This window comes from Scardinius erythrophthalmus (genome assembly GCF_964197995.2).
Source record: "Scardinius erythrophthalmus genome assembly, chromosome: 4".
In the NCBI taxonomy this organism is placed as follows: domain Eukaryota; kingdom Metazoa; phylum Chordata; class Actinopteri; order Cypriniformes; family Leuciscidae; genus Scardinius; species Scardinius erythrophthalmus.
The window spans coordinates 39469752-39496075 of NC_138224.1; positions in this window are offsets into that span (position 1 = coordinate 39469752).

A 26324-nucleotide genomic window follows, 5' to 3' on the forward strand; every position below is an offset into this window, starting at 1 on the left:
CAATGCCAGCTGCAAAACATGTAAAACATGTTTAACCCTCAGTTTAACCCTCAGACAGAGAGTTAAAAACAAACAAAAGTATATCGAGGAGAGTGCATGGAAGTCCAGCACGAAAAAAAAAAAAAAAAAAAAAAAAAAAAAGCAGAAATACTGCTCGTGTGGTGGATTCTGCCCGCATTGCTGTAAGTCTTGTTCTGCAAATGTAGTATCAGTATATATTATATTCTGTTCATAGTAGCCTATACTGTACTGTACTGAAATGAATGAGGTAAATACAAAATTATACAGATAACATATTATTCACTGGGTATAGGTGAAGTATTCTCATATTTATAATTCTTATATATAAGCATACGTATATATAACTATGAATAATTAAATAGTAAAAATCTGTTATTTTAAAAAGAAATGTTATATATATATATACTGTATATATATATATATATATATATATATATATATATATATATATATATATATATATATATAAAAAATAAGACTTTGTTACATTTATATAGCGCTTTTCTGGTTACTCAAAGCGCACTATTACGCTATATGTATATAATAATAGTATAATAATAGATTTTTACTGTTTAATTATTTAATATATATATATATATATATATATATATATATATATATATATATATATATATATATATATATATATATACATATTCTTACTTGTAGCAACTCATAATGGTAATAAAATGTTTATACTGTAATAATTTTCTCAAAACGTAAAACAATACTGAGCTCATAATGTAATAACAATTTTTACATTTTGAGAAATGCATTACATTCGAAACTTACCAAAACATATCATATTTTCATTACTGTAATAGCTTTTAAAATGGAATACCAATGTTTTTTGTTAAATTACTATATATGTAATATTAATTGCATTCATATTTAAATCTTGCATTTTGCAGGTAGTTTAAGACTGGATTTAGATTTTTTTTTTCAATGTATTGTAAGGGAATACTAATATTTTCATGTTTTATAAGCTATTACAGTAATGAAAATATTATATGTTGTGGTAAGTTTCTAATGTACTACATTTCTCAAAATGTAAAAATTGTTATTACATTATGAGCTCAAGATTTTATTACATTTTGTAATGTTTACATATTTCCTCCTCCTCCTCCATCTTCTTCCTCCAGCCTTCCTCCTCCTTCCTCTACCCTTCTTCCTCCTCCATCTTCTTTTTTCAGCCTTCCTCCTTCTTCCTCGTCTTTTGATACCCTTCTTCCTTCTCCATCTTCGTCCTCCAACCTTCCTCCTCCCACTTCCTCTTACATCACTCCTTCTTCCTCCTATACCTCTTCTTTCCCCACTCCTCCTCCTACTACATCATTTCCCCTCACCCCTACCTCTTGCATCACCCCTCCTTTCTATGAGTCACACCTTCCATCTACAAACCCTTCTTTCCACTGCCAGAACAGTCATGCTGCCCCATCTAAGGCCAAAGATGCAGGTGATTTTTTTTTTCACTTCAGGCAAAAACATGCACAACATGCAATAAGTTGTGTGTGTGTGTGTGTGTGTGTGTGTGTGTGTGTGTGTGTGTGTGTGTGTGTGTGTGTGTGTGTGTGTGTGTGTGTGTGTGTGTGTGTGTGTGTGTGTGTGTGTGTGTGTGTGTGTGTGTGTTTTACAGACAATTCCTCCACAATAATTCCAAGGACAGGAGGCAAACAAAGAACATGGATGTATAAACAAGCAGGTATTGTGTATTTGCATTTTTAATGAAAACTGACTAACTACAAAGTAGAACATAAGTTCTTATTTCAATATAAATTTTAAAAGGCTGTTTTTAAGTCGCAAAATATTGTTAAATTCCATAACTAATCATAGACAATAATGTCTATGAAGCTGAATATGTGTATGCAACTGATTGTGCATAAACTGGAAAAATCCCCTTCAATGTTCAAACTTACTTCTTGATTGTAATACAGTGGTTAAATGCGTACAGGCGTTATACTATTCCTGTGTGCGTGGTTGCTGTTTTAATTAAATGCTTTTAAATAATACCAAATGATAACAATTAAGTTATTATTAAGAGAGCGGAATTATTATATATCATTAAGGCGGAAGAGAAAAGAATTTCAATTTGCATGCTGTTTAACTGTTAGAATACAAGCTGTTATGCTCTCCATACTGTAATGACCATACAAAATAAGCGGCTCCTCATGACAATGCACAGTGCCTTTACAGTTAAAATAAAATATTTGCCATTATGCAAATGTAAAATCATGCCATCCATGAGTGTTTCCATAATGTGCACTATTACCAAACCACACAACCAATTCAAAGCAAATTGTACTTTAGATGGTCTAATTTCAGTTAATTTTTAGGGTTTCAGGTGGCCAGCCCATTGCAAGGATTTATGCATTCTATTTATTAAGAATTGCTTACCGAACTGTTAACATGTCATGAGTGTAAACATTTCCTGATTATATATTGTATCCTTTTATATGTTTCTGTTGTAGAATGCCAAGTACATCCCAGATTAAAAACCAAGATCATAAGGAATAGGATGTCAAAGGAAGTAAGATTGAACTCATTTTGCAAATGTTTGTCAGAAATGTATTTCTTAGTAAAAGATTGAAACGTAAAAAGAATTTTTTTTTAAATAATGTACATTTATTTGAAATGAGAACAAATCTGTGGCCTAGTAAGGGCATGGTACAGGCATGTTTTTTTGTATATATATTTTTTTTAGCATGATGTTTAGTGTGTGTGTGTGTGTGTGTGTGTGTGTGTGTGTGTGTGTGTGTGTGTGTGTGTGTGTGTGTGTGTGTGTGTGTGTGTGTGAGTGTGTGTGTGTGTGTGTGTGTGTGTGTGTGTGTGTGTGTGTGTGTGTGTGTGTGTGTGTGTGTGTGTGTGTGTGTGTGTGATGTTGCTTATGTTTCTTAAAGGGTGTCAAAAGAGGTCAAAGTGAGATGGAAGCCGTGTTCAGGATGGTATGTATCACATATAACCTGTATAAGGTAATTATACAAATGAGGTAAACCTGTTGTAAAAATCTAGGATATTTGTGTTTACATGTATTATAATAAACTTTTACTTATTCATTTTGATTGCCTAATACATCTTTCTTGCTTACATTTTTCGTCTTTAAATGTCTTAACTGAATGCAAAAATTTTTTTTTTGCCCTTCAAAAATCAATCTATTTTCAATAGTTACATGTCATAGCCTGTTCTGTAAATTTGTATGTGATCTTTTTTTTTTTTTTTTTTTTTACTGATTTGCAGTGGGATGAAATGGACGGACACCTGGGAGCCCTACAATCTTTTCTTCCAAGAATAAAGTTTAGTTTAAAGTTTATGTACCTGTTCTTGGTTAAGTTACTGTGTTTGTTTGCTGTTCTTGTTTTCTTATCTACATTTATTGCATGTAACTGTTTCTTTGCTGTTTTCTAATAAATCTAATAATCGATTGATTACTTTTCACTTTAAAAATACATTAGCATATATGCTACCCTTCAAATATTGTAATCAAAAAAAAGTAAACATTGCTTTAAAACAGTCAAGTGAAAAAATTGTAATAAAATGAACAAAGTGACAAGTCTAGAAGACAATATACAGCAGAGACTTCTTTGATCTATTTTGACATAAGAGATTTTTTGTTGTTGTTTTTTGCCCCGCTCTTCACTGTCAATTCTCGTTAAAAAAAATAAGGCAGCGTGTATGTACAACAGTAACAATACACCTTTTGTTACAATTGTTTTTTTATATATTGAAGACAGAACATGTAGCGAACATGGCAGGGCATAAAATAGTACAATAAAAAAGTGTGGCATTAATTGGTAACGGGATTAGAAAATTATATATTATATACATATTATTACATGGCTTGGCTGAATTCCAATGTAGAATTCAGCCAATTATTTCTTGATAACAGACCGCTGCGAAGTATAACAGACCGTTGCCATGAAAAACAGTGCGTTGCTATGGACGCGGAATGGACTATTTTCTTTGGCGGAAGCAACTCAATCGTTTTTAAATCAATAAACTCTTTTTTTAAATCAATAATTCGTGTCAAATTATTTATTTATTTTGTAGGTAGCCATGTAATAAGCGGGATAATGTATAGAGAGGCGGTCGTTATAGCGAATAACAACCCCTTCAGGCTGATTCAAGACCTGTTCAGCCTGTCGGGGTTGTTATTCGCTATAACGACCGCCTCTCTATACATTATCCCTTACATATTGAATTTGAATTTCGGATGAATTTACATATTTTTGTTTTATGTATTTAACATTTTGCCAGCAGTATTTCATAAATTAACGACATATATTCGAGACGTTTGTTAACATTGTTTTTATAATACACAATAATATCCTTTAATGTTGTGATTCCGAGGTGTCAAACGTAAAAACCTCTGATTGGCCATTGCGGTGATGGGCACAACATATACGTGTCACAGAACGCTCTTCAACGCCTCCCTCTGGCATCATCTGATCCCTCTCTCCTATTAGGACTTCATCTCCCATCTACCCTCTCTGCACTCATCTCTATCCAGCCCTGCCATATTCCCTGATCATCTTCAGTATTATCACCTGTCCCTCATCATCTTCCCTTTATATGGACTGCTCACTCTTTTGTTCTTTGTGAAGTATTGATTTGCCAACCTGTCTATGGCTACGTTCACACTGCAGGCTGAAACGACCCAATTCTGATTTTTTTGCCCCTATGCGACCTGTATCTGATCTTTTCATGACAGTCTGAACGACACAGATCCGATCTTTTCAAATGCGACCCAGGCCACTTGGGTATGTGGTCCCAAATCCGATACATATCCGATCTTTTGAAATGCGACTTCAGTGTGAACGGCCAGGTCGCATGTATCCGACCCGCACGTCATTGATACGCGAAAAACGTCATAATTCTGCATTGAAGTAACGCTAGCTAGCAGCTAGTCGTCGGTTTGAAAACGGACTGCATATTCGTCGAGCTGAGGTAAATCTGCCGAACGGGTCGACCTCGACGAGCCCGTTAATAAAAAAAAAAAAAAAAAAGCCCACGGCCATTATATATACGTTATGTTAACTTATTTGTGCTGAATCTGATATTAGATAGGTCAGCGGCTGCTGTCTGGCTCTTGTGTAACGGTCGCTGCGTGCGTTCGTGTGTGTGTGTGAGTGAGTGAGAGAATCACAGTTAGTTAAAGCAGAGACGGGCTCTGGTTAAAGTTTAGCTACTTCCGCAAACAACAAGTGACGTCGTTGACCGTTGAGTACTCTTCGGCGCATGCGGGTCACTTCTGGGTCATTTCACGTTCACACAGGAGATCACAAAAGGTCGCATTTAATTGGAAATGTGAACGGCCTTGCAAAAAAATCGAATTTTTTCAAAAAATCGGAATTGAGCATTAAGCCCTGCAGTGTGAACGTAGCCTATACTGCACGTTCCTGTTATCTCTGATCCTAGATCTCTGACCTGGACTTTGTAATTATATCACGAACCTCCGCTGCCTGCCCTGACCTTTTGCCTGTGTTTCACTCTGATTATTGGACTGCCCTCATACTATTCCTGCCTGAGTATATTACTGATGTCTGCCTGAGTTCGCTTCTATTATCTGCCTGAGTTTTCTCTGAGTTTATGTCAGCCTACCTCGCTTTTGGTTACCTGTTTAAATAAACTTCTGCAAATGGATCTAACTGCCTCAGCCTCTACATCACAGAACGTCTGTGATTGGCTACAATGCTCAACGCTGTAATGTCTAATGTTCATTGTGCAAACCTCCATGACATATTTTAGAGGCAGACTGAAATTTGTAATTTTATTGTGAGCACTTTTTAAAATGCCTTTATACCACCTTTCCATGTCTGAAAACTTTGTCCAGCATTATTTTGTAAACATAGCATAAATAGTTACACTTGATTTACAGACATTTGAAATATGCCCTTTTTTGCTCTTTCGGGGAGCGTTATGGGCCCCTGGGGTGTAAGGACAGTAAAACATGTGCATACACATATATTATCTTACTTACATACATACATGCATAAATGCAGTCTTAATCATGGACAACGAACTGTGCTGAATCACATTTATATTTGAATACTGTATTTTCTCTTTCCACCCTTTCCTATGCTTACATCATGCTTGTATTAGTTGTTGATGGGTATAATGGGACTATCTGATAAAATACAGAAATATTTGACAGAAATGCTGTAAAAATAATAATAATGATAATAATAATACTAGGCTACAGACTAGCCAACAATTCATAGTTACAGCAGAAGGACCTATGAAATAAGCTTCTACATTTATTTCTTGGCTGACATTTTGGACGTTGTCCATCAATTTCCAGAGTTGTTTAGAAATGTTCCAAAACAAACTCATGTCATCGAGCATGACATTGATGTTGGAACAACAGCACCGATAAAGCAACATCCATACAGGGTAAATCCTTTGAAACGGTTTTGTACTTATTATCGGCGTGTTAACACAGTTACTAGACCTGACTGTCACCCGTTGCCGAGGTTGGATGATTGTATTGACCAGGTGGGTTCTGCAGTTTTTGTTAGTAAGTTTGACTTGCTGAAAGGCTATTGGCAGATTCCCCTCACCAGTCGTGCAAGTATTACATGCATCTCTATTGGTGAGGTGTTTGTGTATGGCATTATATGTGTATTGTCATTTATATTATGATTATGGAGACTGGAGTCACCATTTTGGTGTGGGGGTGTGTTACGTCCCTCCACTACCTGTGGTGGCTCAGTTTCCTCTTTTAATGTTTGGCTGCTCAGCAGTATGTTTTCATTTGTTATTGTGTGCAGGTGTGATCTGTAACGAGTGGGCGGAGAGACACCCTTTAAAATCTCAGGCACTCCGTGCAGAGGGGGAGAAACTTGTGTTCCCGGCTACCATGCCTGTTATTGATCATCCTGCATTGTTTTTATTCTGTTGTGGTTTATCTCCCATTTTCTGTTTTGTTGGTAATTTACTCAATTGTTTAATAAATCCCCTAGATAAACGAGTCCAACTGACTTTGCAGTCATTTTATGTTGTGGCCAGTGTGCCTGATCATGACAGATGGTGACAAAGCAGCTGGTTTAAAAGTGTTAGTTGATAACGTAATGTTGACCCTCTGCTTTAATACGCAAAAGGCCACCTGCACAGTCTGTGGCGTGCAGCTGTGCAAAAAATCCGACTGGATTTTTCCCACTGCTTTAAAATCTAGTGTAACTGGCTTTATGAAGTTGAAAGAAAAAAGGACTTGGATAACAGCCACAGTTTATGCAAGTAGGGCTCCAGACTGCGACCAAATGAGCAACAACAGGTCACACTGATGTGACACCACATTGACCAGTTAATAAGAGCTGCAAGTTCTTTAACATACAAGAAACATCAAACGGCAAACGAAACAAAGGTGCAACGAAACCGTGTTATTCGTTTGAGCTGTGGTGCGCGATATCAGAACAGGATTACTTGTGGCCTGATCTCAATCACGTGACACTTATTACACAGCACTGGGAGATCCAGTGAGAAGATGTTTGAATTTCCGCCCCTAAAAAGCACTTGACAATGGAAACCATGTAAAACACTATTTTAATGCATTACCTTTAAGCTAGAAATAAATTTCCCATGTTTTGTTCAGCTTAGATCAAGCACGTTTACAGCAGCAGCTCACTGTTTCCACTGCAATTTTTAGATGCATTTTCAAAAAGTAACATCTTACCTCAAATCAGGTTTCACAGTCTTCTGCAACATAAAAAAAAAAAAAAAGTTTATAAAACAAAAGCAATTAAATTTTCCCAAAAAATTATATAGACTTAAAACTCATGCAATTGCATAGACATAGGGATGTCATGAGAACCGTGTCTTCTCTCTCTCTCTCTCAAAATGCACAAATGGATTCATAGTATCCACATGACTCTAAGGGACATTGTTTTACGTCATGCCAATTTATACATTAATCGATTTTAAACTATATTGTTCTCACAAGTTCTCTGAGAGACCTAAAGACAACACAGTTTAATGCACATTTTTGTTTTCCTCAGTGGTCTTGAATACTTTTGTTGGTGTCTATACTGATTTCTAGAGTTTTGGTATTGTAACATCACTACAAACACATGAATTAAAATTGTAAGCACTATACAAATATCTTAATTTGTGTTCTGAGTAAGGCTAGTCAATGACTAAAAGAAATCTAAAAAGAAATCTTTTTTCAAAATACGAGCAAATTACAAACAGTACAACAAAAATGACCCTACTATCACTTAAAGTTAATATAACAATACAATGCAAGTCATAATAAAATTGTATTGAATGCATGAATTACATATACATAAATTTAGATAAGTTATTCTGCCAAGAGCAGTAACTTTCTTACTTTGTCTTAATGAGACAAACTACAACAGGACTATTAAGGAGGTGTCACTTTAAGACCTCATGCACAGATCTAAATCGGCATCACGAGCTTAAAGGGGTGGTTCAGGATTTTCGACATCGGACCTTATTTTCAAGTGTGCCTGGTTGTTATTCATCAGTGGAGACAGTTTTCAAAAAAATTCATCCAGTCCTTACATCACTCTTCTTGATAATCTTTCAAAGCACACACTAGCGTGCCATGGCATACTGGTTGAGAAACACTGCCCTAGGCTATAGGTCCCTGGAATTTACTTAGCTCACCTACTTTTAGGTTTGTTCTGAGGTTGCTACACATAATTTGTGTATACTCTGTGCTGTGTCTTCTGATCAGATATTAAAGCGAATTATACAAACAAATACAAACAAATTGTTACTTATTCCCTCACCCAATAAGAATCGATAAGAGAATCGATAAGGAATCGGATCGATAAGCAATATCGATAATGGAATCGGAATCGTTAAATTCTTATCAATTCCCATCCCTAGTTACTATAGCTATCTAATGAAGCTAGTCCCTTTCATAACTGATAGAATAACAATGACAACGTTAGTGGAGATAACCTTACAGTTCAATGCATTGTGGAGAGTGACAATAGTGTAACTAACGATATAGTTAATTTATAAATTGGTTCGACAGTCTGTAAAACATTGTAGGCCTATTGTCTTTACAATCCACTAAAGTTGTTTATTTGTCTTTATGTTTTATGTAGCAATACATTATATTTATATATGTTATTGTTGTTGTTATTTGCAAAGGAAATACAGGATTTGTGCACTGTACCACAGTCCACCCCTAAAAAGGACTCCTCTAGACCAGAGTCAACTGAGTGTTCTGGTGCAGTGAAGTGGTTCATCAGCACTCCAAAACAGGCAGCGCCACAGCGTTCTTCATCAGGGTACTATTTTGCCTTCCGTCCTCTCCGACATTTGAGCCAAATTGAGGTATTTGTGTGAATTTATAGGAGTGTGTCATTCATATTATAATCTTTGACAACAATTGTATTATAATGACGTTCATGTATTTTGTATAGAAGAACCAATAGTGCAGCATCAGCACAGAGAGTGAACTCAAATAAACACTAATAGTTGTATGACATGTATGACTTCCATTACATAGCTTTACATACTTTGATTATGTCACGGTGTGACAAAAGCCAGATAAGGAGAGAGAGTAAAATCCTTGTGAAGGCAGTATTATTTGGAGACCTCTTGTGGATGGTCATCTCATCACACCGCGAAATCTGTTGCCATGGCAGCGAGGCCAATTGCCTGATTGACAGCAGGTGAGGAGAATTACAGAGAGTGTTGTGAGAGGAACGCGCATTAAGATGGGGCTTTAAAAAGAGAGAGGAAACAGACGGCCGGTGTGGTTCTCCTCCCGTGAGATACTGTGTTTTGTCGGTGGGTTGTTTATATTTGAAGCTGGACTGTACAGCAGGGCGAAGATTGAAGCCGAGGAATGGAAAGGAGAGAGTGAAGTTTTGTCAACGAAAATCCAAGGGATATCGTCAGCAGTGGGAGAGACGCAAAGTGATGAGTATTTGATCCGTTGTTTATATACACTGACACTGAAGTGGTGTGGAGCGGTTGGAAAGCGTGTGGCACGAGTGGATTATTACACCGAGTGAATTATTGATCTGTCTCCAACCTTTGTTCTTCCTTCACTGAATGTGACGATTGCTACATTCGTTCTGGCTGTCTCTGGGAGAAGTTGAGCCCGTGTGAGAGACGAGAGTCGATCCGGTGGGAGAAAGACCGGTGGGTGAGTGCTGGCCCGAATGCACGGTGTGCGAGTGGAATGCAGTGCCTGAAGTGACGATTCACACGGTTGGTGTTATGGAGTGAAGTTTATCGTGTGGAGAAGTATTAATAGTCTGCTGTGCACTCTCCTCTATAGTCTTTCACCCGCTGTTCCTGAACAGGGTTTGTCACATTAAGCGCCCAACTTACCATTCGAGACAGCCCCGCTCTGTTAATGCTGTTGATCCATTGATTCCTGTTACATTGTTGCAGCGGACAGCTGAATTGGAGCGTCTTGATTGAGCATCCTTCCCGTCTGGTGGTCACCACACGTCCCTATCAACAGCCACTGCCCTGGTTCGAACGAGAGAAGGTATTGCCGTTGAATGTTCATTTACTGTTGAATGGTCGAATCCTGTTGCATTGCTACAGCGCATAGCTGAATTGGAGCATCTTGCTTAAAGCATCCGTCCTGTCTGGTGGTCTCCACACGTCCCTATCAACAGCCACTGCCCTGGTTCGAACGAGAGAAGGTATTTCAATTGAACGTTCCATATGCTGTTGGGAAGTTAAATCCTGTTACCTGGTTACAGTGTGCAGTCAAGTGGAGTGTCTCCCTCAAAGCATCTTCTCCGCCTGGTGGTCCCCACCTGTCCCCACTGGAAGCCTCCGCCCTGTTCAGAAGGAGAGAAGGTATCACTGTTGAACGTCGCATCTTGTTGAACCATTGAACCCTGTTGTATCGTTGCAGGGCACAGCCAAAGTGAAGTGTCCTCTTGCCGGGTGGTCCTCCACGCCCGTGTTGCAAAGCATTGCCACTGTTCAGAAGGAAGGAGAGTAACTACGGCATGTGTCTCGATTAAAGTGTTGTTCTGCTGTTCATGGTCCCCTCCTGGCCCGGCCCGCTCGCCACCTGCGTCCTTGTGACCCGTCTGAGTCGAGGATCCCCGTCCTCTGGATACTTACCTCTGGGCAGCCTCCGGCATTCGTTCCATCCTCACTGCGAATACCTACCTGGTTCCAGTCCGAATGGGGTCCGTGTAGCCAAGACTTCCTTGAGAGCCTTGTAAAGAGTACTTACCCAGTGGCTTACCTGAGTGGTGTGCGTCCTCCTCTGATTCCTCTCCGACGAGCCGCAGGGTGTCCACGAACGTCCATCCCGCCCCGGTCCAGGGGGCCCATCGAATTGCTTCTGGCGAAAGAAGAGATTTTAATTAGGACTTTTCAAATTCACCTGCTTTTAACTTAATAAAGAAATTGTTATTCCTTTATCCTCTGTTTTTGTCTGGTTCCTTGACACGCTCCTCGAGGAAGGTGCCCGGTCCCCAGGGGTGGGTGCAGTCTGGCTTGGCCCACCCCGACCTGTGACAATTACACTGATGACAAGGATTATACGCTCTTATAATTATGTTGAAATGACGACTTAATATCTCGAAATAACAAGATAAGTTTCCTTTTTTTTCCTTCAAAATGTGGTTCAGGGCTTCCATAGAATACAGCCTGAATATAATTGCTTCCAGAAATTATTTTTGGGGGTGCTTTGGTATTTCTTGGGGGTGCTGAAGATCCTGCCCTAGCGCCACCCATGCCGTGGATACTCTCTATATTCGTTCTGGTGAAATCACAAAACATAATGCACACAAACGTTGTCCCTGCTTGATATACAACCACTGATGAACATAATCGGTTTTGATTAAAAAAATAAATAAAAAAATAATAATAATTATACGAGTGCAGATTAGAACCCAGAACCTCTGACACGGTTGGCGAAAATTCTACCACTGGACCATTAAGATACACATTGGTCAAATAGACGGATCTATGCATTTATTCACACGAAAATTCTCGGCACTGACAACATACATTAGGCTACATCTCATAAAACGACAAATTAAACCCCATGTAGCCTACTATTAAAATCGATTGCTGGACATCGTATTGTTATTGTACACATATAATTTATCATTGTATTAGCAACCCCCACCCCACCTGTCCCACCCACTTTTTAAAACAAAGTTACGCCACTGCAAAAAATTACACCCTCTTCATACTGATACTATAAAACACCACAAACATTGTAAAATAACTTATTGGAACAATTAAATGTTACAAAATGCACTGGGATAAAATAACAATGCCCACAATTTAATAAAAGAACACCTTTAAAAAAAATACGTTAAATAATATATTGGGCTTTAAATAAAGTATCTTTAAAAGTTTTCAAAACAAATCTGAAACTAAAATATCAATAATGGCAGCATATTTATTAAATTAACCAAGTTATAGATCAACACATTCAAAACAAACTTTACAAATAATATCCCCACTCAGCCTTAAATTGTTGATAAAAATAAATAAAAGTTCTTTAAATGTTCAACTGGGGATCCTAAAAGAAAAGACATTAAATCAATTAACAGCAATTCGTCCGTCTAAGTAAAGGATCCCATAAGCATTAATAAACCAACATGCTCACTCCCTGTACTTTCAGTTGGCAGGTTTATCTGGCAAATTGTCAGCTTCATTTGATACAGGTTTGTCCAACAATCTCTTAGCTTCAGTTGGCACAGTCTCAGCCAACAAGACCTCACTTTCTATTTCAGCAGACTCGTCAAACCAACTTTCCATCTCACCTTCCTGACCTTCTCCAAGCAAATCTTCACCTTCAGGATCACCTTCAGCTTCAGCCTTTCCATCATTCTTCACCTTGCTAACTGCAATCACAACACTCTTCTGCATCTTGAATGAACACATCCCCATTTCCAGTAAATACTCCTCAACATTCTGCGCATCCAAAAGCAAGTCGCCCAGTCCCTTTTCCTGTAGGTGAATCTTCAAAACTGAATTCGACAGTTTCAACTCATCTTCCCCAAAGTCACCTGACACAGATTTTTGCAGTCACCGTTGGCTGAAAACTGACCATCCTTTGTAGCAGCCCACATTTTACACATCGGTGAAACTTTGCTTTTGCATCAAAGTCAGCCTGCCAAGCATGGCACTTGACACAGCAATGACGGATAGTGACCTCGACAACATTTATTTCACCAGTCATTATTGTAACTTCTTCATCAACTGTAAATGTTAAGTCTATGCCCGGATCAGAAAGATCTGGCACATCTTTCATGCGTGTAGACCGGGTGGTTGTCACATATAAGTCACCAGCAAACTCCCTAGTGGAGAGATTGGTAATCTCATATGATTTACCAATCACCAACGCTCCCACTTGAGTCTCCCACAAATGCGGCTTGATTCGATCGGTGTGATCAGCAATGTAGCAAGTTTGCATTTCCACTGGTACTCCCCTGATCTCAATGGTTTCACTTGCAGAACCGACATGAACCGCTTTCACCTTGACAGCAGCAACCCTGAAACAAAACAAGTCTTTATTATGCACACAAACACACACAAAAAAAACAATATCTATTACATAAACATACATGTTTTGTTTCGCAAAACAGAAAAAAAAAACATTTAACCCTCTATTGCATAGCGTTGCCATATGGCAACAATTACTTTATCTTAATTTTTTTTAAAAGCTGTGATATAAAATCTATGTTTTTACAGTTAGTTGTGAAAAGGGGGCTTTAACTTTTAAGAAAATACAATTTATGAGGTCACATGACCAGGATATCCTGTTTGCCAGTCCTTTTTGCTCATGGACATTGACATGCAAACATAACTGTCTGGGGCTCCTGAAGATAGCCTTTTATTCAGAATTTTGGAAAATTTTCATAGAAATAAAAAAATTAAATCAGTATCTGGGGTAAGTAAACTTTAATTTTTTAACATTAAATTCAGTTTTGATTTTATAAGTTTTTTGTAATATGCTAAAATACATTTGTTGCCATATGGCAACTATATGCAAATATGGAAACGTCCTGGTGCATTCAACCTAATGGAGTCCCATTGACTTACATAGCATGAAACTACTCTGAGACTATAGCTGTGTCCCAAAGTGAAGGCTGCATCCTTCGAAGGCCGTATTTGAAGGCCGGATGGCCGTATTTGAAGGCCGATTGCGTCACCGCGGCGCGACGAAGGACGTCCCAATTCAAAGGCTGCATCCTTGGAAGGTCGCATTTGAAGGCCGATTGCGTCACCGCGGCTCGATGAAGGCTGTCCCAATTCGTTCTGCATCCTCCGAAGGCCGTATTCGAAGGCCGGTTGTGTCATCGCGCCGCGACGAAGTCTTCCCTGATTCAAAAGCAACGCCAAATGCACCCTTCGTTTCCCCGTGAAAAGATAGGATACAGAAATGGACACTTAGCGGCCTATTCTACCCCATAAGCCATTGCACGCCGTTGACGACAGCATTTATTTATTTATTTTTAAAGGCGGCCGAGACTAGAGATCGGTGGTGGACAGCAAATTCACATTTAAATGTAAGTATTATGTTTTCATTTACTCAAAAAGCTAGCAAAACCAGAGTTAAAGTTTCTTATAAACTTCTTCTTAACTCCTTCGTCACCATTGCGTGGCTTCATTTATCAGGTAGTTTTAGGCAAAACTTGTGGTAATAACATTATTAGTTTAACGACCTATTTGTAATATTTGCACTTGTGTATTATAAGAAATATCACTCACCCAATAAAGCCCAAAACAATAAGAAAAGCAGTAACGTTAGATAAGGCAATGGGATTTCACTTTTATGTGTTTTTGTAGTGCTGTCATGCAAGCTATGTGATTTTAACCAAATTTTAGTATATAGAAATATGATTTCTTAAGTATTTTGTATGCGTGTCTTGATGTGTCATTTTTCAGTGTTAACAATGCACTTAAGATTGCTCCTCTGTGTTAAGTACCCTTTTCTGCTTTTTTAGAACAATTCAGGAAAAAATGGGTTTATATATATATATATATATATATATATATATATATATATATATATATATATGTATAAGAAAAGTAATACACACATCTTTGCTAAAAATGTATTGTCCTGTTGTTGTTAACAAGCCATGGTTCATTTGCTCTGCCCTTAGGATTGCAAGTGTCCTGGGACAGGTGAGGGTGTGAGTGGGAAACCCACTGCTGAAACTTGGCCCTGGTTTGTCCTCATGGATGAGGTGTTGGGACAGAGGCATTGCACCAACCCCCCTGTCCTCATCGCCTCAATCCCTGAGGACACACCAGGGCCGAGTTCAGTAGTGGGTACCCACGGTGAGGAGGAGCCAGGGGCAGCAGCACCAGCCCCACCAGTAGCACCAGCAGGAGCACCAGCACCAGCACGAAGGTGGCGAGACAGGACGGGTTTTTGGACTTGATCGGAGAAGAAATGCAACTAGAGAGGGAGGCAGAGGCGAGGAGAGCACAGGAAAGAAGGGAGAGGATGGACAGGCTGTTTTCTCTTCTTGAGAGAATGATTGAAAAATCTATACATTTTCTACATATTCTTGTTTAATTTTTTTCACTTAAAATAAAAATTATGTACATTTATTTTTATGCAACTTTGTGTAAATAAAAGAGAATGAATTGTTCTGGACATTGTTTATTTTTGTAATGACAGTAATACTTTCTGCATGAAACAAATTCTATACCTTATTATTTTTTCAAATAAAATTGGTAAATGAAAATCATTTGTTCTATAGGCTACATTTAAGTACTTTTCCCAACTATTTACAAAATACGTTAAACAAATCAAAATCAACATAAACATTTAATTTTACAATACATAAAATAAGAAAAAAATGATAGACTCTATTGAGCTGAACTGCTGGACCAGGATGGGCTGCCCCTGGTAAGGCCTCCTGCTGGTGGAACATCATCTGGGATGGTCTCCAGAGTGTTAAAGTGCATATTTCCACTATCCACTAAGTTGGCTACCAACAGATTCAATCGACGGCTTTCTAAAAAAAAGTACTTTTAATAACTACTGCATTTATATTAGGCTACTACTGCATTACTGCGTAGGCTATGTTGCATTTTACTTCTGTATATTTTCAATATACAGTAATATCTGGTTGTTACATTATATACTTTTGTGTAGTTTAATGTAATCATATTGTGATGTGAGGGAAAAAAAAATACTTCAGTAGGTTACTTAACATTTGTAAGTGAATACTTAACGAAATATGCAGTTCCGAAAATTAAAAGTTACAAAATGTAGGCTTATTGTCACAATATTAACAAATTGTTGCTAACTACAGCAGCGTCCCATATCAAAGGGCGCATCTGAAGCGCTCGGACCCGTCTAGCCTACGAAGGATTGTTCTTGTCGCCTGGCAACCGTGACAGCTGCAGATGACGAGCGCGAGAAATACTGGACTTTTTATATTCAATTGGGTTTTGTATTCAAACAGGGCTAAACTGAAAATACATGATCCGGCAGCGCCGGGGCTAAAAAATCCGCACCATGTCCTCCAGTAAAATATAAACCATAAAAATGACAATAGCCAATTCTGGCTCCATTGCTGTTTACTCAGTTATCAAAATGAATGATGATCAGGATGGCAGCTGTCCTCTCGCACCGTTGCTTGGCACCAGGAGCGGTGATCGGGAACACCTGGTTGCACAATTAGGAAATCCTAGGAAGGCTGCATGGTGCGTCCTTCAGAGGACGCATAGGCTGCATCCTTGAAGTCTGCGTCCTTCAAAGGATGCAGCCTTCAACATTGGGACACAGCTATAGTTTACAACTTTTGCGTAAAGGTAAAAACATTAGACCTTCACAAGCTGTTGTGGTGGGGGGAAATAAAAGAGGGCCTCAAAGCTTTGTCCCGCCAGATCCTGTCCGCAGAGACCGCACAGACCACTGGCCCTTGCATGCATCTGAGAAAGGCAGATGCAAAATGCCAGGATGCAAGGGCATTGTAAGAAGCAAGTGCTCCAAGTGTTAAGTTTTCCTCTGCTTCACTGACTTTCACAAGTCATGAAGAGAATTAAATGAAATGAAACAGCAAAAAAAAATGACTAAATTAAATGAAACGAATGAATAGTGTATTTCAGTGAGACAGGTTCCAGGTTCCTGGTTATTATTACCAGACATTTCAGATAACTGTTGAAATTATATAATGTTTTTTTAAACATTTCACTAAGTATGAGATGGATTTGTTGAGTCTTGTTTTAAATAATTTTTTTTTTTTTTTTTTTTTTTGATTTTATGGTACTTTCCACGATTGCATATTGTTGCATATGGCAACAATTTACCAACGACCCCCCTGTAAACTTTTTTTTTAGATTTTTTTATCTGTTATTTAGCTCATGTTAAGTAATAAAAACTAGAGTTGAGCCGGATACACTTGTCGAGCACTTTTGTCGAGTACGAGTATTATACGAGTAATACGAGTCAATATCTGTGCTCGGATTGAAAAAAAAGAAAGTTATGTTGAGATTAGGACTGGGCGATATATCGATATATATATATATATATATATATATTTATATATATAATAATAAATAAATAAATGAATATGCGCTGTGATCCTTGCTCCAACTGCTGTGCTGACCCGGAGCTCTCTGCACTGCTCCCCGCACCCCGCCCCTCCTTTTCCACTTTGCGTGCGTGTTTAGAGCATGTTATGTTATAACATGAAATAAAGTCTTTCACCTCAGAAAAACGGACTTTCTTGTCCTGTCAGCCGTTATAGTCGTAGCGCACACTCAATTGCACACTCAATTGCACGCGCAAATGCGGCGGCGCGCGCTGTGTATCGCCTCACTGTATCTAAAGTGCAAAAGAAACTACGAGCATGCAACGCCGTTACGTTGTAAATTACACGAAATAAAAGTAATGCAGGAATGAATTTCATTCTATTCACCAGGAGCAGTTTCCATGTTTCATTAACAGTTCTTGTATTGTGTAGGCTATTCACCATGGTAACTGTCGTTTCCATATTAACCCCAAAATGCCACTATTTTTCTTTGTGTTATTTTTTATATTTTTAAATATACTGTAGTGGCTCATACCAACATTGTATTAACAAAAACTAGTTTGGGACTGCTATTTAATACCTTTAGCATAGGCCTAATGTTTATTTATTAGTACTAGTCTTTACTATTAGTCATATTCTTACAATTTATGTTAAGTAAAGGGGGACAGTACTTGTGTGTGTGTTAACAAATTTTGAAAAAAATGAAACATGAAAAATAAAAAATATTGGGATATATATATCGTATATCGATATTCAGCCTAAATATATCGGGATATGTTGGTCCATATCACCCAGCCCTAGTTGAGATGAAAACTCTTGTTCATTACATTTTACTTCATAATTGCAACAGCATGTGTTGTATTCATTGTTGCAAAACTTGTTCTGTAGTTCGTTTGTTATCGTGATCAAAACCATTGATCTGAAGCTCAATGCTGATGCTGTCATGTAAATATTTTTTTAATCAGCAATAAATATAACAATTTCTGATCATCCCATATCAATTGCATGCTTAAAATAACATACCGGTTAAAGCCCCGCCCATTTTAAGACAACCCGACTCACTTCCGTGTTAAATCCCGCCCACTTCCGGGTTAGGCCCCGCCCAGTCCGAGTACAGATACAGATACAGATACTTCATATGGTTAACAGATACAGATAATGCTGTACTCGCTCATCCCTAATAAAAACATGCAAAACATTTTTTACAATGTCTAATTAATAATTTGTGCAATAGAGGGTTAAATTAATATGAGACTCAATAAATTAAAATGTTTATATATATATATATATATATATATATATTATTTATTTTTTATATGAAGATATTAAATAATTTAACACATGATGCTCTTAAAAAAAATAATTAATAAAAGTAAATATTTTAATCATTGATTTAAAAAGTTCAGCCAGTCATTCATTAATATATTTTGTAAAAAAAAAAAAAAAAAAAAAACACTATTACAAAAAAATAAATTCACTTTACAATAATAACAAGAACAATAACCAATGGTAAATAAACAGGAGATTGTTGGATGATGTAAATAAAGTCCATGAAGTCTGTAACACAAAGGTGGTTCAACAATAAAAAGGAGCAAACTGCTAGTGAAGAACCAATATGTGGATAAGGAAAATTATTTTTCCAATCCAGGTTTCAATTTTCAGGAGAAAGAAATGGCTCATTAACATGAGACGAAGTGACCTCAGACTCTCCATGTCACACGAGGAGTTAATACAGGGGGGATATGTTGTATGTGAAATACATTTTGAGGAATGCTTCCTTGTAAAAGTGAGTTGTGCATTTGGAAGGAAATGACAATTTAAATAAAAATAATACAATAAATAACACAATTAATAGAATTACTGATACATTGTGCTGTGTGCTTCAAATAGCACAGTGGAAAGGCGGCACTCACCAGTGATGCTATCCCAACATTGGTGGATTGCGACAACCCGCCACCACTTGCCTCCCCACCTCTAAAAAGGCGGAAAAAAACTGAAGGTAACTATGACAACTGAGGCCAAGACCATACAAATAATTAAGACACAAGACCATGAAATTACATTTACATACATTACATTAAATGAATTAACTTTAACTGATCCTTTGATATTAATTGACTTCTACCAGAAAGACTCGGGAGATAAAATGATATAACAAGTATAAATTTATTAATAGCTCAGCAAGCATAATTTTATAAGTCTTTGGCGTAGGCCCCGTCCTTAGCAAGCAATGCGAGGGTAACGGAATCTGCAAATCCTGCCTGAAGATGAAGGCAGGGGCGCAGCCGACCCCCAAAGATAGGTGGAGAAATACCTCCGCCGGGACGGAGTCCACCCCGAAAGAACTGTAAGTAAGAGTACCCACCAGTCGTGGATCCTGCAGTTCCTGGAATGAGAAAGAAAAGTTAAAAGAATAACGTGAAAAGATTTTTTTTATTATTTTTTTATTATATATAATTAGAAAATAATAATGAACTGCATAAAGACAAGGTCACGATAGACCTAGAAGTCACTGACCACGATGGCCTGCAGGACAAGGCCATGATAGGCCACATGGCCATGGGAGACCACAAAGACGAGACCGCTTAGGAGCCACAAAGGCTGCTAATGCCACACAAAAGACAGAACCTTAGAGACAAGGCTACTAAGCCACACAGAACGAAGGCCGCGATGGACCACAGACCACTAATGGCCACACACAGGACAAGGCTACGATAGGTCACAGAGCCGCTAAAGGCCACACGTAGACAAGCTAAACATAGACTCGGCCATAAAGCCACATGAAACCACGACCACTAGAGGTCACTAGACCACGATGGGCCTTACAGGACAAGGCCACGGTAGGCCACACGGCCATGGGAGACCACAGAGACGAGACCGCTAATGCCACACAAAAGACAGGTTCACTAGACAAGGCCACTAGGCCACATAAAACCAAGGCCGCGAAGGACCGCAAACCATGAAGGTCATAAAGACAAAGCCACTATAGGCCAAACAGCTATGATAGCTTACTTGGAATAAGACCATGCTCAGCCACTAGCCAAGATGATCACACAGAGACGAAAGACAGGTGAAGACGGGCCACAATAAACAGCTGAAACACATGAACCAACACAGTAAGCTTAATGATAAGAGAATTACAGCTACTGCTCAGATAAGCGTAATAAGAGCAGTGCACCACCACCAGTATTTGCATAGATTTACCTGATTGTTACTTGAGGGCTTGCTGAGCTTCAAGGACAATTGTTGAATCTGCTCTTATATAGGATTCAAAAGCAGAAGAAGACCATCTTCCCATGATCTTAATGGCTGATGAAGAAACTCCTCGTTCAGCTGCTGTAGTGGCTGCCCCAATTCTGAATGAATGACCAGTATAGAAGGAGGGGGATAGACCGCAGCTTTTGAGAGTAGAAGCTAAATGAGTCTTAAACCAGTTTTTGGAAAGAGGTGCTCCGTTAGGTAAAATGAATAAAGGAGCGTGATTAGAAGTACAGGGTCGAGTTTTAAGAAATCTAATCATAGAGAGAAAGGGACAGAATTTATTATTAATCTTAGATAGTGTTAAGGTGACACCTGCACCTTGAGAGTCGTTCTTAGAGTGTTTAAGAAAGAGGGTGTAGAATTCAGGTGAGACGCGAAGATCTGAAAAACATATACCACGGGCGGGATCGAAATGTTTTGTTTCTGATGTGAATTCCCCAGCTCGCATGAACCCATAAAAAGCGGATAAAAACACGGCTTCAAGCATGATATTGAGATATAAGGAAAAGAGACCATTTCTAAGAGAGAAAATTAGTCTGTGCAAAATAGGCAAAGTAATTGGCAGGCGTTTGTCTGGTGTTTTAGTGGAAGATTTAGTCAAGCCTTTGAGTAATAAGCGGATTGAATATGCAGAAAAGAGACTTGGAAAATTACGATCATAGAATTTAGCGTAGAATTGAATACCAGTGAGCAATCTGCGTAGAGAAGAAATTTTAAGATTGTGTTTTTCGAAATTGAAAACTAAAAAAGAGCACACGGTTGAAATTAAAATAGGAAATAGCGGGATATGAAGAGAAAAACAAAACATTAAAAAAGCTGACCAAGCGGAAGTATACGCTTTCAAAGTAGAAGAAGCGACGCCTAGCGAGATATAGTGTCTAGCCGAGATAAGCAACTCTTCTAATTTAGCATTATGGCTGCTGGGGGGGTTATGTTGAAGGATCCGGATTGGCTGAAGGGCAAAGCCGCCTGAACGTCTGAAAACGAAACCGAGAAAGCGCATCAGCAATGACATTATGATGACCAGGAATATGAGCAGCTTTGATAATGAAAATGAAGACGACGGATTGCCATATCAGACACCTCAGAAAGGGCATGATCATAGGACAAGACGATTTGCCTTTGTTAATGATAGCAACTGTGGCTTCATTATCGCAAAACATCATTATGCGTTTACGCGACCATGCCGAACCCCAGATGACACTAGCAACGGCGAGAGGATAGATCTCGTGAAGTGTGGATGAAACAGAACCAGTATCTGATTGAGGAAAATCATTTGGCCATTTTTCAGCGAACCATAGACCTTGGAAAAAACCTCCAAAGCCGATGGACGGGGCGGCGTCGGTAAAAAGTTGTAATTCGACGGACGATTCGAATACGTCATTGTAAAAGAAAGAAATCCCGTTCCAGTCATTAAACAAGTGAGTCCAAAACCTAAGATCAGACAAACAGCCTTCATCCAGTTGAATCGAATTGCTTAAATTCGGAAAAGAGTGAGCCAATGTTAACAACCGGGAAATGAAAGCTCTGCCTTGGGGAATGATGCTCATAGCAAAATTAAGGTGTCCGAGCAGAGACAGCATGTCGCGCTTTGAAACGACGCGAGAAGAAGAAAAAGATTCCAAGAATGACCTGATTCTTAGAAGCTTTTCAAGATGAAGAGAAGCTTGCATGCGGATCGTATCGAGGTTAATGCCAAGAAATTCTAATGAAGTAGAAAGGCCCATAGTCTTTTCAGCGGAGAGGGGAATGCCAACGTCACTGAAAATCTGTTTGAGTGTGTCAAGAATCGAAGATTGGGGGGATGGAAAATCGATTAGCAGAAAATCATCAAGCAGATGCAAAACGAAAGGCAGCTTGCTGACGTTCAGCAGTATCCAACAAAGGGCTTCTGAAAGGTTATTAAAAATGTGAGGACTGCTTCTACACCCGAAAGTAAGTCTTACAGCGAAATAGAATTTGGAATTCCATTTAACTCCGAATAGTGGCCATTCTGAAGAATGAATTGGCATGGTCTTGAACGCATCTGTGATGTCAGCTTTAGCTAGCCACGCACCCTGTCCGGCTAACTTAATTAAATGGATAGCATTATCGACCGAAGCATTATGTAGAGAAAAAGGCGGAAGAGGAATACTTTCGTTAACACTTGCTGTGTAAGCGGAATGTGGGGAAGACATATCAAAAATGAGGCGTTTTTTGCCTGAGTATTTACCTGTAGCAACGCCGATGGAATTAACCCGAAAAGGAGAGAAAGGAGGAGTAGCAAAAGGGCCAATGACATATCCTTTATTAACTTCACGTTCTAGCAGTGCAGAAACCACGTCTGGTTCTTTAATAGCTGATTGCAGGTTTTTAGCTACAAAAGTCGTAGTGAGTTGAGAAAGGATGCCCACCCGAAACCCTTGAGACAGACCGGTGATTAAGTAATCGACAAAAGTCGGATCGGGATGAGAAGAAAGATAGCGTGACAGTGTTGCTACATTGATTGGAGTAGAAGGGTGTCTGTTGATCAGAATTTTTTCCGGATTGGGGCTTTCCCGCGAGGTGCTGGTCTGTACCGGCGTGGGCAGACGGATTTCGGGTGCGGATCCCTGCAGAAACTACAAATGTGAGCATATCTACAATTAGAAAATGCGCAAACAGATTCATTAAAGTTTATGCAAATAATGATGCCGTTAGGATCTACAGCAGAGCGATTGCGGCGGTCGTTAGAGAGCCTTACTTTTCAGCACCTTGGACAGCGCCATGTGTGTCGCTGGTAAAAGCTTTGGGGCAGAATTGAGCTGAATATCCATGAGAGCTACAAATAGAGCAAGCCAGTGTTTTTTGACCGCCAAAATGACGAATGAGCAGTTCAGTGTCGATAATAGACGAGTCTAGTTTTGAATTGTACAGCGTGATAAAGGATGCTGATTTCGCGGAAAATTACTTGTGATATTCGTAGAAAAGGGTGCCCCCGTACCTTTGATTAAAATCAGCCATCATAGCTAGGTAGAGATCGAGCTCTTCCCTTCTCTCGGGAAAAGACTGGCACAAAATGTCTCTGAAAATGCTAAAAGCGATAACGAATTCAGAGAAAGCGAGATTGCGTTGAAGTCTGGGATCGGAAGTCTTGAGAAATACTGCCACATCACCACAGTCGACCATTTTCCTGTCAACTGCCGGCGAAGGCAGAAGAAGAGAAGCCAAATTATTGTCCTTACCCTGGACTATATTAGCTCTCATGTTTGGGGACACGGTAGCTGCGGCTGGAGAAACGTATCTCCTACCGAATGACTGCGCAGGGGCTGCCGTAGAGAGGTTGAAGGCTGAAGTAGCAAAAGGAGCGGGAGCATCCAGATATGGAGTTTGAGCTGTGTGAGAGAATTCTTGTTGGTTAGATGTTGATGGCCCACTCAATGGATCGTCGGATCTAACATTTGAAGAACCAGATGAAGGAATAGCTGAAGCATTCGTGACTGGACGCAGGCTGATAAGAGGATTAGTGAGTTTATTTTCCATAATCGCCATTTTAGATTCCAAACCTTTAACAGTCTGAGTGAGGCTTCGGACTGCTTGGATGAGAAGTGAATTTGGATCAGTGCTGACAGAAGCATTCAGAGGAGAAGGAGCCCGAGCAAGCGACTTGGATCTTTTGGCAGAAGGAGTTGATGAAGATTTAGCTGTTCTCTTCCGGCCTGCTTGCTTAGGCTGGTTCGGTGCAGTAGAAGTCGCTGGAATCTGAACCGTCGGAGTAGGAGGATTGCCCAAGGTGTTCTGGGCCAGAAGAATTAGATCCTCTCTGGATAGATCATGATTGAAGGGAATGCCGGCTGCCTCGAGGGTATTAGATATATTATCCGAAGACCAGAGTGCCCATGGAGAGTCGCGGCATTGAATACGTGTACTGCGCCGTGCAGCAGAAGGAGATGGCTGAACGAAATCCTTGTCAGAATCGGAATAATCACAGAAAGTTTGTTCCTGAGACATAGCGGTAAGCATCTGATAGCGAGCAAATAATTGGCGTCATCAGTATCTGCGAACTCAGACGAATGTAAGTACCATTCTTTTATACTGAGAGTGTTAACATGTGATTGGTTAGAGTGAGTTAATACATGACGCGCTGACTGAGTCTTCCTGGCAGAACTTAACGCTAAGCTTACATTGATTCAATTCTCAAAAGCTAAGCGGAGACAATCTGAGGAGCAGGAAGAAGAGAGGGATATAATAGACACAGAGGGAGGGACAGAAAAAAAGCACAGAGGAGACACCAGAAATTATAGAGGAAAGTACAGAGGAGACTCTAGAGACACCAGTTGAGATAGAGGAAAGGACAGAGGAGAGCGCAGAAGGGGCAGATAATGAGTCAAATGGAGGCACAAAAGAACAGGCTCAGGTGACCATTCCACTCAGCAGTCTCCAACAAAAGGACCAGGTGATGTTCTGATCTTCTTCAATTTCAAGATTGTGACTGTAGCATTATCACAGACACACATACAGGATGCTTTTTTTGTTATTACAGAGAATTAAACAACTAGAGGCACGCCTTGCACGGCTGTAAAGGCTAAAACAGAGGAAAAGGAAGCCAGCTGCCAGGCCTAAAAACCCCAAGTAATGACAATAAAAGGCAAAAAAAGCTGCCTTTAGAATTATAAACCCTTGATTTAACAAAAAGGGAATGCATCTTGAATCTTAAAATCTACTTGTTCTTCCGTAGTCCCCATGAAATTATGGCTGAGATGCTCAAGGGGTGTCCTGAGGGCTGCCGGAACTTCATTAAGGCACAGCTGTCAGAGGCAGGGAAAAAATACAGAGGAAGAAGGTTTGACCGGAACATGAAGGATCTGGGGCTGCAGCTTTTACACAGCAGTCCAATGGCGTATCGTCAACTGAAGACGATATTTGCTCTTCCCTCTACAAGAACGCTTAGGCGTTATGTCACTGGACGTGTGGGATATTTCTCTGTAAATACCAATTTATGAAATTAGACTACTCAACTTCGACCAGTTTCATAATTTGAAGATACTGTATAACAAAATCTGATTATTCAACTTACTTGTTCCGACAGCCTGGCTTCCTGCAGGGAATCATCTCCCAAATGGGAGTCATCGCCACCACTATGACCCCAGTGGAAAGAATGTGCACAGTAGTCCTGGACGAGATGGCAATCAAAAAACAATTTGATTACGACTGGAGAAATGACGCCAATTATGGTCGTCATGGCTAGGGGCATTTTGGGGAAGTGGAAGCAGGCAAGCCATACTTTATTACAGAGGTCGGGTGTTTGTTTTCCAGATGTGGCCATTACAGAAGGTCATCTATGACGTATAGGTCTTAAGTTATTTATTAATATAATTTTAATTTATTCTAAAAACCCTATTTAAGTAAACTTCACGAGTTTAGAGAAGTGGCTATATTCATAATAAACCCACATAAGTGAGCAGAAAAATCTTGACAAGCATCTTACTCTTAATACACTGATATTAAAATGGTAGCTCAGGTAGGTCAAAAAAGCATTAGGATAATACGACGTCAGCAATCAGAGACATTTGCATTCAGACGGGATTAGATTTCCCAGAGGGTCATCTAGTTTGCCAA